A 12,679-nucleotide genomic window follows, 5' to 3' on the forward strand; every position below is an offset into this window, starting at 1 on the left:
TGATCTTCTGGAGATGTGATCTTCTCGTGATGTGATCTTCTGGTGATGTGATCTTCTGGAGATGTTATCTTCTGGAGATGTGATCTTCTGGGAATGTGGTCTTCTGGTAATGTGATCTTCTGGATATGTTATCTTCTGGAGATGTGATCTTCGGGGAATGTGATCTTCTGGAGATGCGATCTTCTCGAGATGTGATCTTCGGGGAATGTGATCTTCTGGAGATGCGATCTTCTCGAGATGTGATCTTCTCGAGATGTGATCTTCCTGTGATGTGATCTTCTCGAGATGTGATCTTCCTCTGGAGATAGTGGCCTACTCCTATTACATCGCAATTTACGTAATCGAGCAATACGTTAAAAATGTGACGAACAAATTAGTTAAAATTAAAGCACCATAATATTGATGTTTTCTTTTCATCGACCCTTGGTGTGGTGTTCACTATCCTTAGCGTAGTGTTCACTATCCTTAGGGTTATGTTCACTATCCTTGGCGTGGTGTTCACTATCCTTAGTGTGGTGCTCACTATCCTTAGCATAATGTTCACTATCCTTGGCGTGGTTTTCACTATCCTTGACGTGGTGTTCACTACCCTCTGGCGTGTTGCTCACTATCCTTAGCGTAGTGTTCACTATCCTTGGCGTGGTGTTCACTATACTTAGCGTAGTGTTCACTATCCTTGGCGTGGTGTTCACTATCCTTGGCGTGGTGTTCACTACCCTTGGTGTGGTGTTCACTATCCTTGGCGTGGCGTTCACTATCCTTGGTGTGGAGTTCACTACCTTTGGTGTGGTGTTCACTATCCTTCGCGTGGTGTTCACTATCCTTGGTGTGGAGTTCACTATTTCTAGCGTGATGTTCACTATCATTGGCGTGGTGTTCACTATCCTTGGAGTGGTGTTCACTGAACTAGGCGTGGTGTTCACTATCCTTGACGTGGTGTTCACTATCCTTGGCGTGGTGTTTATTATCCTTGTCGTGGTGTTCACTATCCTTTGTGTGGTGTTCACTATCCTTGGCGTGGTGTTCACTATCCTTACCGTGGAGTTCACTACCCTTGGTGTGGTGTTCACTATCCTTAGCGTAGTGTTTACTATCCTTGGCGTGGTGTTCACTATCCTTCGCGTGGTGTTCACTACCCTTGGTGTGGTGTTCACTATCATTGCCGTAGTGTTCACTATCCTTGTGTGGTGTTCACTATCCTTGGCGTGGTGTTCACTATCCTTAGCGTGGTGTTCACTAAACTTGACGTGGTGTTCACTGAACTTGGCGTGGTGTTCACTATCCTTGGAGTTGTATTTACTATCCATGGCGTGGTGTTCACTGAACTAGGCCAGTGTTCACTATCCTTAGCGTGGTGTTCACTATCCTTAGAGTTGTGCTTACTATCCAAAGCGTGGTGTTCACTATCCTTGGCGTGGTGTTCACTATCCTTAGCGTGGTGCTCACTATCCTTAGCGTGGTGTTCACAACCCTTGCCGTGGTATTCACTACCCTTGGCGTGGTGTTCACTACCCTTAGCGTGATGTTCACTGAACTTGCCGTGGTGTTCACTACCCATTGCATGGTGTTCACTACCCATGGCGTGGTATTCACTACCCTTGGCGTGGTGATCACTACCCTTGGTATGTTCTTCACTACCCTTGGCGTGGTGTTCACTACCCTTTCCGTCATGTTTACTACCCTTGGCGTGGTGTTCACGACCCTTAACGTGGTGTTCACTACTCTTGGCGTGGTGTTCACTACCCTTAACGTGGTGTTCACTACCCATGACGTCATGTTCACTACCCTTGGCGTGGTGTTTACTACCCTTGGCGTGGTGTTCACTACCCTAGGCGCCATGTTCACTACCCTTTGCGTGGTGTTCACTACCCTTGGCTTGGTGTTCACTACCCTTCGCTTAGTGTTCACTACCATTGACATGGTGTTCACTACCCTTGGCATGGTGTTCACTACCTTTAGCGTGGTGTTTAATACCCTTGGTGTGGTGTTCACTATCCTTAGCGTGGTGTTCACTACCCTTGGCGTGGTGTTCACTACCCTTGGCGTGGTGTTCACTACCCTTGGAGTGGTGTTCACTACCCTGGACGTGGTGTTCACTTCCCTTGGAATGGTGTTCACTACCCTTGGCATAGTGTTCACTACTCTTGGCGTGGTGTTCACTACCCTTGGCGTGGTGTTCACTACCCTTGGCGTGGTGTTGCTACCCTTAGCGTGGTGTTTACTACCCATAGCGTGGTGTTCACTACCCTTGGCGTGGTGTTCACTGCCCTTGACGTGGTGTTCACTGCCCTTAGCGTGGTGTTCACTACCTATGGCATGTTGTTCACTATCCATGGCGTTGCGTTTACTACCCTTGGCGTGGTGTTCACTACCCTTTGCGTGGTGTTCACTGCCCTTGGAGTGGTGTTCACTACCCTTAACGTGGTGTTCACTACCCTTGGCGTGGTGTTCACTACCCTTGGCATGGTGCTCACTTCCCTTGGCGTGGTGTTCCCTACCCTTAGCGTGGTGTTCACTACTTATAGCGTGGTGTTCACTACCCTTGGCGTGGTGTTCACTACACTTGGCGTGGTGTTCACTACCCTTGGTGTGGTGTTCACTACCCTTGGCGTGGTACTCACTGAACGTTGCGTGGGGTTCACTGAACTTGGCGTGGTGTTCACTGAACGTGGCGTGGTGTTCACTACGCTTGGCGTGGTGTTCACTACCCTTGGCGAGGTGTTCACTACCCTTGGCATATTGTTCACTACTTTTGGCGTGGTGTTCACTACCCTTGGGGTGGTGTTCACTTCTCTTGGCATGGTGTTCACTACCCTTGGCGTGGTGTTCACGACCCCTGGCGTGGTGTTCACTACCCTCGACGTGGTGTTCACTACCCTGATCGTGGTGTTCACTACCCTTGGTGTGGTGTTCACTACCCTTGGCGTGGTATTCACTGAACGTGGCGTGGTGCTCACTGAACTTGGCGTGGTGTTCACTACCCTTGACATGGTTTTCACGACCCTAGGTGTAGTGCTCACAACCTTTTGGGGTGGTGTTCACTACCCTTCGCGTAATGTTCACTACTATTGGCGTGGTGTTCACTTCCCTTGGCGTTGTGTTCACTACCAATGACGTGGCGTTCACTACTCTTAGCGTGGTGTTTACTACTCTTCGTGTGGTATTTACTACCCTTGGCGTGGTGTTCACTACCCTTAACATGGTGTTCACTACCCTTGGCGTGGTTTTCACTACTTTTGGCGTGGTGTTCACTTCCCTTGGCATCGTGTTCACTACCCATAGCGTGGTGTTCACTAACCTTGGCGTGGTGTTCACTACTCTTGGCGTGGTATTCACTACCATTCATTTGGTGTTCACTACCCTTGGCGTGGTGTTCACTACCCTTGGCATAGTGTTCACTACCCTTTGCATAGTGTTCACTACCCTTTACGTGGTGTTCACTACCTTTGGCGTGGGGTTCATTACCCTTGGCGTGGTGTTCACTACCCTTGGCGTGGTGTTCACTACCCTTGGCATGGTGTTCACTACAATATATTTGGTGTTCACTACCCTTGGCGTGTTGTTCACAACCCCTAGAAAGGTGTTCACTACCCTTAGCAGAGTGTTCACTACCCTTGGCATAGTGTTCACTTCCATTAGCATGGTGTTCACTACCCTTTGCATGGTTTTCACTAACCTTGACGTGGTGTTCGCTACCCTTGGCGTGGTGTTCACTACCCATGGCATAGTGTTCACTACCCAAGGCGTCGTGTTCACTACCCTTGGGGTGTTGTTCACTACCCTTGGCGTTATGTTCACTACCCATGGCATAGTGTTCACTTCCCATGACGTCGTGTTCACTACCCTTGGCGTGGTGTTCACTACCCTTGGTGTTATGTTCACTACCCTTGGCGTGGTGTTCACTACCTTTTGCTTGATGTTCACTACGCTTGGCGTGATGTTCACGCAAAACATCGGTGATGTTTTGCATCACTCTCTTGAGCATCTGCATCCTTCTCTTAAGCCTCTGCATCACTCTCTTCAGCCTCTGTATCCCTCTCTTGAACTCCTGCATCCCTCTCATGAGCCTCTGCATCCCTCTCTTGAGCCTTTGCATCACTCTCTTAAGCCTCTGCATCCTTCTCTTGAGCCTCTGCATCACTCTCAAGAGCCTCTGCATCCCTCTCTTGTGCCTCTGCATCCCTCACTTCAGCTTCTGCTTCCCTTTATTGAGCCTCTGCATCCCTCTCTTGAGCCTCTGCATCTTTCTTTTGAGCCTCTGCATCCCTCTCTTAAGCCTCTGCAACACTCTCTTTAGCCTCTGAATCACTCTCGTAAGCCTCTGAATCACTCTCTTGAGCCTCTGCATCACTCTCTTGAACCCCTGCATCCCTCTCTTGAGCCTCTGCATCACTCTCTTGGGCCTCTGCATCACCCTTTTAAGCCTCTGCATCCCTCTTTTGAGCCTCTGCATCACTTTCTTAAACCTCTGCATCCCTTTCGTGAGCCTCTTCATCCCTCTCTTGAGCTCCTGCATCCCTCTCAAGAGCTCTGCATCTCTCTCCTGAGCCTTTGGAACACTCTCTTAAGCCTCTGCATCCCTCTCTTGAGCCTCAGCATCACTCTCATAAGCCTCTGAATCACTCTCTTGAGCCTCTGCATAACTCTCTTGAGTCTCTGCATCGCTCTCTTGAGCCTCTGCATCCCTCTCTTGAGCCTCTGCAACACTCTCTTGAGCCTCTGCATCACTCTCCTAAACCTATGAATCCCTCTCTTGAGCCTCTGAATCCCTCTCTTGGTCCTCTACCTCACTCTCTTGAGCCTCTGCATCACTCTCTTGAGCCTCTGCATCACTCTCTTGAGCCTCTGCATCACTCTCTTGAGCCTCTGCATCACTTTCCTGAGCCTCTGCATCCCTCTCTTGAGTCTGTGCATCACTCTCTTAATTAAGCCTCTGCATCCCTCTCTTCATCCTCTGCATCACTCTCTTGAGCCTCTGCATCATTTTCTTGAGCCTCTGCATCCCTCTCTTAAGCCTCTACATCATTCTCTTGAGCCTCTGCATCACTCTCTTGAGCCTCTGCATCACTCTCTTAAGCCTCTGCATCTCTCTCTTCAGCCTCTGCATCACTCTCTTGAGCCTCTGCATCCCTCTCTTAAGCCTCTGCATCACTCTCTTCAGCTTTTGCATCCCTCTCTTGAGCCTCTGCATCATTCTCCTAAGCCTCTGCATCACTCTCTTGAGCCTCTGCATCACTCTCTTGAGCCTCTGCATCACTCTCTTGAGCCTCTGCATCATTCTCTTGAGCCTCTGCATCCCTCTCTTGAGCCTCTGATTCACTCTCTTGAGCTTCTGCATCATTCTCCTAAGCCTCTCCATCCCTCACTTGAGCCTTTGCATCCCTCTCATGAGCCTCTGCATTCCTCTCTTGAGCCTTTGCATCACTCTCTTAGGCCTCTGCATCCCTTTCTTGAGCCTCTTCATCACTTTTGATTCTCTGCATCCATCTCTTAAGCCTCTGCATCCCTTTTCTTGAGCCTCTGCATCACTCTCTTGAGTCTCTTCATCCCTCTCTTAAGCCTCTGCATCATTCTCTTCAGCCTTTGCCTCACTCTCTTAAGCCTCTGCATCATTCTCTTCAGCCTCTGCATCACTCTCTTGAGCCTCTGCATCACTCTCCTGAGCCTCTGCATCACTCTTTTAAGCCTCTGCATCATTCTCTTCAGCCTCTGCATCCCTCTCTTAAGCCTCTGCACCACTCTCTTGAGTCTCTGCATCACTCTCTTCAGCCTCTGAATCCCTCTCTTAAGCCTTTGCATCATTCTCTTCAGCCTCTGCATCACTCTCTTAAGCCTCTGCGTCCTTCTATTCAGCCTCTCCATTCCTCTCTTAAGCCTCTGCATCACTCTCTTGATCCTCTTCATCCCTCTCTTAAGCCTCTGCATCATTCTCTTGAGCCCCTGCATTATTCTCTTGAGCCTCTGCATCCCTTTCTTAAGCCTCTATATCATTCTCTTGTGCTTCTGCCTCACTCTCTTGAACCTCTGCACCACTCTCTTGAGCCTCTGCATCATTCTCTTCAGCCTCTGCATCTCTCTCTCTTCAGCCTCTGCATCACTCTCTTGACCCTCTGCATCACTCTCTTCAGCCTCTACATCCCTCTCTAGAGCCTCTGCATCCCTCTCTTAAGCCTATGCAACACTCTCTTCAGCCTCTGCATCACTCACTTAAGCCTCTGCATCCCTCTCTTGATCCTCTGCATCACTCTCTTGAGCCTATGCATCACTCTCTTGAGGTCTCTGCATCACTCTCTTAAACCTCTGAATCCCTCTCTTGAGCCTCTGCATCACTCTCTCGAGCCTCTGCATCACTCTCTTCAGTCACTGCATCCCTCTCTTGAGCCTCTGCATCACTCTCTTGAGACTCTGCATCATTCTCTAGCGCCTCTGCATCCCTCTCTTAAGCCTCTACATCATTCTCTTGAGCCTCTGCATCACTCTCTTGAGCTTTTGCATCACTCTCAAGTGCCTCTGCATCTTTCTCTTGTGCCTCTTCATCCCTCACTTTAGCCTCTGCATCCCTCCCTTGAGCCTCTGCATCCCTCTCTTGAGCCTCTGCATCCCTCTCTTAAGCCTCTACATCATTCTCTTGAGCCTCTGCATCCCTCTCTTGAGCCTTTGCATCACTCTCAAGTGCCTCTGCATCTTTCTCTTGTGCCTCTCCATCCCTCTCTTTAGCCTCTGCATCCCTCTCTTGAGCCTCTGCATCCCTCTCTTAAGCCTCTGCATCACTCTCGTAAACCTATGAATCACTCTCTTGAGCCTCTCCATCACTCTCTTGAGCCTTTGCATCACTCTCAAGTGTCTCTGCATCTTTCTCTTGTGCCTCTGCATCCCTCACTTTAGCCTCTGCATCACTCTCGTAAGCCTCTGCAGTCTTCTCTTAAGCCTCTGAATCACTCTCGTAAACCTCTGAATCACTCTCTTGAGCCTCTCCATCACTCTCTTCAGCCCCTTAATCCTTTCTTGAGCCTCTGCATCACTCTTTTGAGCCTCTGCATCACCCTCTTAAGCCTCTGCATCCCTCTTTTGAGCCTCTGCATCACTTTCTTAAGCCTCTGCATCCCTTTCTTGAGCCTCTGCGTCTCTCTCTTGAACTCCTGCATCCATCTCATGACCCTCTGCATCCCTCTATTGAGCTTTTGCATCACTCGCTTAAGATTCTGCATCCCTCTCTTAAGCCTCTGCATAACTCTCAAGAGCTTCTGCATCCCTCGCTTGTGCCTCTGCATCCCTCACTTGAGCCTCTGCATCCCCCTCTTGAGCCCCTGCATCCCCCTCTTGAGCCTCTGCATCCCTCTCCTGAGCTTCTGCTTCCCTCTCTTAAGCCTCTGCATCACTCTCTTAAGCCTCTGCATCCCTCTCTAGAGCCTCTGCATCACTCTCTTGAGCCTCTGCATCACTCTCTTAAGCCTCTGCATCACTCTCTTGAGCCTCTGCATCACTCTCTTAAGCCTCTGCATCATTCTCTTCAGCCTTTGCCTCACTCTCTTAAGCCTCTGCATCATTCTCTTCAGCCTCTGCATCACTCTCTTGAGCCTCTGCATCACTCTCCTGAGCCTCTGCATCACTCTTTTAAGCCTCTGCATCATTCTCTTCAGCCTCTGCATCCCTCTCTTAAGCCTCTGCACCACTCTCTTGAGTCTCTGCATCACTCTCTTCAGCCTCTGCATCCCTCTCTTAAGCCTTTGCATCATTCTCTTCAGCCTCTGCATCACTCTCTTAAGCCTCTGCGTCCTTCTATTCAGCCTCTCCATTCCTCTCTTAAGCCTCTGCATCACTCTCTTGATCCTCTGCATTCCTCTCTTAAGCCTCTGCATCATTCTCTTGAGCCCCTGCATTATTCTCTTCAGCCTCTGCATCCCTTTCTTAAGCCTCTATATCATTCTCTTGTGCTTCTGCCTCACTCTCTTGAACCTCTGCACCACTCTCTTGAGCCTCTGCCTCATTCTCTTCAGCCTCTGCATCTCTCTCTCTTCAGCCTCTGCATCACTCTCTTGACCCTCTGCATCACTCTCTTGAGCCTCTACATCCCTCTCTTGAGCCTCTGCATCCATCTCTTAAGCCTATGCAACACTCTCTTCAGCCTCTGCATCACTCACTTAAGCCTCTGCATCCCTCTCTTGATCCTCTGCATCACTCTCTTGAGCCTCTGCATCACTCTCTTGAGGTCTCTGCATCACTCTCTTAAACCTCTGAATCCCTCTCTTGAGCCTCTGCATCACTCTCTCGAGCCTCTGCATCACTCTCTTCAGTCACTGCATCCCTCTCTTGAGCCTCTGCATCACTCTCTTGAGACTCTGCATCATTCTCTAGCGCCTCTGCATCCCTCTCTTAAGCCTCTACATCATTCTCTTGAGCCTCTGCATCACTCTCTTGAGCTTTTGCATCACTCTCAAGTGCCTCTGCATCTTTCTCTTGTGCCTCTTCATCCCTCACTTTAGCCTCTGCATCCCTCCCTTGAGCCTCTGCATCCCTCTCTTGAGCCTCTGCATCCCTCTCTTAAGCCTCTACATCATTCTCTTGAGCCTCTGCATCCCTCTCTTGAGCCTTTGCATCACTCTCAAGTGCCTCTGCTTCTTTCTCTTGTGCCTCTCCATCCCTCTCTTTAGCCTCTGCATCCCTCTCTTGAGCCTCTGCATCCCTCTCTTAAGCCTCTGCATCACTCTCGTAAACCTATGAATCACTCTCTTGAGCCTCTCCATCACTCTCTTGAGCCTTTGCATCACTCTCAAGTGTCTCTGCATCTTTCTCTTGTGCCTCTGCATCCCTCACTTTAGCCTCTGCATCACTCTCGTAAGCCTCTGCAGTCTTCTCTTAAGCCTCTGAATCACTCTCGTAAACCTCTGAATCACTCTCTTGAGCCTCTCCATCACTCTCTTCAGCCCCTTAATCCTTTCTTGAGCCTCTGCATCACTCTTTTGAGCCTCTGCATCACCCTCTTAAGCCTCTGCATCCCTCTTTTGAGCCTCTGCATCACTTTCTTAAGCCTCTGCATCCCTTTCTTGAGCCTCTGCGTCTCTCTCTTGAACTCCTGCATCCATCTCATGACCCTCTGCATCCCTCTCTTGAGCTTTTGCATCACTCGCTTAAGATTCTGCATCCCTCTCTTAAGCCTCTGCATAACTCTCAAGAGCTTCTGCATCCCTCGCTTGTGCCTCTGCATCCCTCACTTGAGCCTCTGCATCCCCCTCTTGAGCCCCTGCATCTCCCTCTTGAGCCTCTGCATCCCTCTCCTGAGCTTCTGCTTCCCTCTCTTAAGCCTCTGCATCACTCTCTTAAGCCTCTGCATCCCTCTCTAGAGCCTCTGCATCACTCTCTTAAGCCTCTGCATCACTCTCTTGAGCCTCTGCATCACTCTCTTAAGCCTCTGCATCCCTCTTTTGAGCCTCTGCATCATTCTCTTCAGCCTTTGCCTCACTCTCTTAAGCCTCTGCATCATTCTCTTCAGCCTCTGCATCACTCTCTTGAGCCTCTGCATCACTCTCCTGAGCCTCTGCATCACTCTTTTAAGCCTCTGCATCATTCTCTTCAGCCTCTGCATCCCTCTCTTAAGCCTCTGCACCACTCTCTTGAGTCTCTGCATCACTCTCTTCAGCCTCTGCATCCCTCTCTTAAGCCTTTGCATCATTCTCTTCAGCCTCTGCATCACTCTCTTAAGCCTCTGCGTCCTTCTATTCAGCCTCTCCATTCCTCTCTTAAGCCTCTGCATCACTCTCTTGATCCTCTGCATTCCTCTCTTAAGCCTCTGCATCATTCTCTTGAGCCCCTGCATTATTCTCTTCAGCCTCTGCATCCCTTTCTTAAGCCTCTATATCATTCTCTTGTGCTTCTGCCTCACTCTCTTGAACCTCTGCACCACTCTCTTGAGCCTCTGCCTCATTCTCTTCAGCCTCTGCATCTCTCTCTCTCTTCAGCCTCTGCATCACTCTCTTGACCCTCTGCATCACTCTCTTGAGCCTCTACATCCCTCTCTTGAGCCTCTGCATCCCTCTCTTAAGCCTATGCAACACTCTCTTCAGCCTCTGCATCACTCACTTAAGCCTCTGCATCCCTCTCTTGATCCTCTGCATCACTCTCTTGAGCCTCTGCATCACTCTCTTGAGGTCTCTGCATCACTCTCTTAAACCTCTGAATCCCTCTCTTGAGCCTCTGCATCACTCTCTCGAGCCTCTGCATCACTCTCTTCAGTCACTGCATCCCTCTCTTGAGCCTCTGCATCACTCTCTTGAGACTCTGCATCATTCTCTAGCGCCTCTGCATCCCTCTCTTAAGCCTCTACATCATTCTCTTGAGCCTCTGCATCACTCTCTTGAGCTTTTGCATCACTCTCAAGTGCCTCTGCATCTTTCTCTTGTGCCTCTTCATCCCTCACTTTAGCCTCTGCATCCCTCCCTTGAGCCTCTGCATCCCTCTCTTGAGCCTCTGCATCCCTCTCTTAAGCCTCTACATCATTCTCTTGAGCCTCTGCATCCCTCTCTTGAGCCTTTGCATCACTCTCAAGTGCCTCTGCTTCTTTCTCTTGTGCCTCTCCATCCCTCTCTTTAGCCTCTGCATCCCTCTCTTGAGCCTCTGCATCCCTCTCTTAAGCCTCTGCATCACTCTCGTAAACCTATGAATCACTCTCTTGAGCCTCTCCATCACTCTCTTCAGCCCCTTAATCCTTTCTTGAGCCTCTGCATCACTCTTTTGAGCCTCTGCATCACCCTCTTAAGCCTCTGCATCCCTCTCTTAAGCCTCTACATCATTCTCTTGAGCCTCTGCATCCCTCTCTTGAGCCTTTGCATCACTCTCAAGTGTCTCTGCATCTTTCTCTTGTGCCTCTGCATCCCTCACTTTAGCCTCTGCATCACTCTCGTAAGCCTCTGCAGTCTTCTCTTAAGCCTCTGAATCACTCTCGTAAACCTCTGAATCACTCTCTTGAGCCTCTCCATCACTCTCTTCAGCCCCTTAATCCTTTCTTGAGCCTCTGCATCACTCTTTTGAGCCTCTGCATCACCCTCTTAAGCCTCTGCATCCCTCTTTTGAGCCTCTGCATCACTTTCTTAAGCCTCTGCATCCCTTTCTTGAGCCTCTGCGTCTCTCTCTTGAACTCCTGCATCCATCTCATGACCCTCTGCATCCCTCTCTTGAGCCCCTGCATCTCCCTCTTGAGCCTCTGCATCCCTCTCCTGAGCTTCTGCTTCCCTCTCTTAAGCCTCTGCATCACTCTCTTAAGCCTCTGCATCCCTCTCTAGAGCCTCTGCATCACTCTCTTAAGCCTCTGCATCACTCTCTTGAGCCTCTGCATCACTCTCTTAAGCCTCTGCATCCCTCTTTTGAGCCTCTGCATCGTTCTCCTAGGCCTCTGCATGGATGCAGAGGCTCAAGAGAGGGATTCAGAGGCTCAAGAGATGGATGCAGAGGCTTCAGAGAGTGATGCAGAGGCTCAAGAGAGTGATGCAGAGGCCTAGGAGAATGTTGCAGAGGCTCAAGCGATTGATGCAGAGGCTGAAGAGAGTGATGCAGAGGCTCAAGAGAGGGACACAGAGGCTGAAGTGAGAGATGCAGTGGCTTAAAAATGTGATGCAGAGGCTCAAAATAAAGATGCAGAGGCTTAAGAGGGTGATGCAGAGGTTTAAGAGAGGGATGCAGAGGCTGAAGAGAGTGATGCAGAGGCTCAAGAGAGTGATGCAGATGATGAAGAGAGGAATGCAGAGGCTCATGAGAGGGCTGCAGGAGTTCAGGAGAGGGATGCAGAGGCTCAAGAGAGTGATGCAGAGGCTTAAGAGAGGTATGCAGAGGCTCAAGAGAGTGATGCAGAGGCTTAAGAGAGGAATGCAGAGGCTGAAGAGAATGATGCAGAGGCTCAAGAGAGTGATGCAGAAGCACAAGAGAGTGATGCAGAGGCTCAAGTGAGTGATGCAGAGGATCAAGAGAGTGATCCAGAGGCTCAAGAGAGTGATGCAGAGGCTGAATAGAGTGTTGCAGAGGCTCAAGAGAGGGATGCAGAGGCTCAAGAGGGTGATGCAGAGCCTCAAGAGAGTGATGCAATGGCTCTAGAGAGGGATGCAGGGGCCGAAGAGAGTGATGCAGATGCTAAAAGAGAGGGATGCAGAGGATAAAGAGAATAATGCAGAGGCTCGAGAGAGTGATGCAGAGGCTCAAAAGAGGGATTCAGAGGCTCAAGAGAGGGATGCAGAGGCTGATGAGAGTGTTGCAGAGGCTCAAGAGAGGGATGCAGAGGCTCAAAAGAGTGATGCAGAGACTCAAAAGAGTTATGCAGAGGCTCAAGAGAGTGAAGCAGAGGCTTACGAGAGTGATGCAGAGGCTCAAGAGAGGGATGCAGAGGCTCAAGAGAGTGATGCAGAGACTCAAAAGAGTTATGCAGAGGCTCAAGAGAGTGAAGCAGAGGCTTACGAGAGTGATGCAGAGGCTCAAGAGAGGGATGTAGAGGCTCAAGAGAGTGATGCAGGAGCTCAAGAGAGTGCTGTAGAGGCTCAAGAGAGTGATGCAGAGGCTCAAGAGAGTAATGCAGAGGATCAAGAGAGTGATGCAGAGGCTCAAGAGAATGATGTAGAGGCATAAGAGAGGGATACAGAGGCTCAAGAGAATAATGCAGAGGCTCAACAGAGTGATGCAGAGGCTCAGGAGAGGGATG

This window comes from Procambarus clarkii, chromosome 49 (assembly GCF_040958095.1).
Source record: "Procambarus clarkii isolate CNS0578487 chromosome 49, FALCON_Pclarkii_2.0, whole genome shotgun sequence".
Taxonomy (NCBI): domain Eukaryota; kingdom Metazoa; phylum Arthropoda; class Malacostraca; order Decapoda; family Cambaridae; genus Procambarus; species Procambarus clarkii.